Genomic DNA, 2,935 nt, shown 5'->3' on the forward strand with positions numbered 1-2,935 from the left:
TGTTTGATTTAGCCTTATTTGCTGTTCCTTTTCTGGTTGTGTGCTTAGGGTAATATCGAGTATTCGACTGTCTATGAAATCCAGCATTATGTATGATCAACACGCACGAGCGGCTTCAGGGATGGTGGAAGTTTCATGTATGAGTATGGTTTGTAGCAGGCCAGTGTGAATTCGGATTAGCCACTCCTGATAGAATATGTATATGATGTATCTTTATCCTAGATGTTGGGTTTTGCGATCGGCGGTCCATGATGACCCCTTCAGACAAATGCGGGCAGGTGTGGAAGGTAGTATGGGCTCGTGCTACTGGAAGCGTATGACCTGTACGTGTATCATGGGAGTCACAAGTTCTGAGAGATGAGTGGTTGAGTAGTGATGTGTTAAGATATAATGTGGTTTTCTGACGTGTTTCTGTTTCACTTCAGTATGGTGACTATGAAAAGTTCAGGAGCACGTGTTGATGTCCTGGAGAGGCCAGGTTTGAGTGATGACAAGATCTGTGCATTGATCACTCCTCAGGTGACTTTAGGAGGCGATCCCGAAGGTGTTTGGGTATGTCTATACCAATTTGATTGAGATGTTCGATGAGCGTTACGCTTCCATCATTGAGGTTGTTGTCGTCGCGGCCAATATAGACATCAAAACTATAGGAATTTAAGGGGAGGGTCTATGCAATACAGGGAGTTCAGCCACATAGGACTTTAAGGGGAGGGTCTATACAATACAGGGAGTTCAGCCACACGAAGCCCCCCGGAATTCGAAGAGGATCAGGAAGGCGTGGAGAGGTTACTAAGGAGCTGGTAAATAATAGATAGTGTGGTTGGGAATTATGGTTTGTTTGTAGCCTGCTTCAATTTCTAACGATTTTATGGTTATGTTCGATCTAGATGAGGATGATTTCGGTAATTGTTCGGGCCTGAGTGGCCATGGTGGTTTGGGTGTGAATGGTGTAGATCTACACAAGTTGGTTGACTATAAGGTCTCAATTGTCTTGTTCGAGGAAGTATCAGTTTGAATCGCGAGACTCAAGAAGGAAGTGATTGTGATGATCAACATACAGATTGCAATCTATGCCTCACTGGCTCCCTGATGGTTTGTGTTGTTGTTTGATACGACTGAGTTATATTTTTCCAAGTTTCCTAAATTCGAGGAGAATAGATCGGATCCTTATCAATCGAAAGATAAAAGATTGGTAAAGTGTTTTTTTTCGGATCAGTTTCTACCCCGAGGAGGTAAGGTATGGCTCATTGAGAATCGGTTTTATCTATAATAGGGGTTGTTTGAGATTTGATTGTTCTTTTGGTACGGTGGCCGAGGTGGAGACCATTTCATAAGTCAAGTCTTTGGCTCGGTTTTAAGAGGAGCGGGTGTATTCAATGCAGATCAAGTATTTAGTTCTAGAGTCTAGAATTGAGGTCCGACGGAGGAATAAGGAGATGGTGCATAGTTAGGCCCCACTGCCAGCTAAAAGATTCAAAGTTGTTGATGCTCATCAGAAAGTCAAAGAAGCTGCAATTGTTGCATCATGTATAAGAAGTAATGCATGAATTGATTGGGTCATGGTTACCGCTCAGGTAGCCGAACGGGTCTTTGTCCTCAAGGATGCAGGAGTGTTTCTTGCTATATATGGAAGCTGCTGAATTGGGAACTCAGTAGAAAGTATGAGGGAAAGGGTGCATACAAGAAGAATTCCAAGATGGGTTATGGGCATTAAGAAAATTTAGTGATATCGTTGGGGTTCACTAATGCATCAACAATGTTCATGGGATTTAGGGAAGAGGATTGTTCATTTATGCTTGATGGTATATTATGGTGTTTATCATCGACATCTGAGTTTAGTCGATGGCTAATGAGGATCACAATGGATTTCGTCATGGGGTAACAAAGGTTTTGATAACGGAACTGATGGGTTAAGAGCATTACATCATTCCTGTGGTGTACACGCAACTCTAAATTGCTTTGATCTAGGTTTTCTACTATGAACACAACAACATTGAATACCAAAGCATAAACCCTAGATCTAACATGTTATTATCAAAATTAACATCAGATTAGGGTTAGAAAGTTTACCTTGATTGTTATATAGCAATAATAATCACAATCCTTCTTGATCTTGACTTCTGAAAGCTTAGGTGTTGTTTGTTTTTTTGAAGCAAAAATTCATAAAGTCTGCGGACCACCTCTGCAGCCCTCTGCAGTAGAAGAGGTGGACCAAACGGCTGCAGACTGTAATAAGAAGCGTGTTTGGTTTTTTAACATCTGCATACTGCTGCAGATATTAAAAAAATTAAAATAAACTGATTTTATAATCCGAATATAGTTTTTTAATACCGACAATTTAATAATGTATGACATTTCGGCAATAATTTATGATATTTCAGTAAAAATAATGATATTTTAACAAAAAATAATGATATTTTAGCATAAAATAATGATATTTCATCAACAAATTATTATTATTCAATATAAAAAAAAATCAACAAGAGTAAACAAAAAAAAACGAAAAAAATGTGAAATAAGATTTCAATAATATATAATCAATATTTTATCAAGGAAAAAAGAATAAAAAGAGGTTGGAAGAGGTAGGAAGAGGCAAAACAAGTGTTGCGCCAAGAAGAGCACGCGCAAAGGTTTTTTAATCCGAAGACTTCTGAAAAACAAACAGCTGCGAGATGAAAAGTGTTGCGCGTGTGCTGCACCGCGCAACAATAAGAGGTCTGAAGAGGTTTTTTCCAAAAAACAAACAGCACCTTAGTGCCTCAAGTGTTGCACCTCTAATGGAGTCACAAACACCATTAGCAACAAGATGACTTAGGAGAGGAGGAGGAGGCACAAAATCATCCAGGGTTTTAGAATTTAATATTTCAAAATTAATACCTTTTAATTAAAATTAAATTCCAAAACTTGAGGACAAGTTTTGAAACCTTTCAAAACA

This window comes from Lactuca virosa, chromosome 8 (assembly GCF_052849685.1).
Source record: "Lactuca virosa cultivar CGN04683 chromosome 8, Lactuca_virosa_CGN04683_v6, whole genome shotgun sequence".
Taxonomy (NCBI): Eukaryota; Viridiplantae; Streptophyta; class Magnoliopsida; order Asterales; family Asteraceae; genus Lactuca; species Lactuca virosa.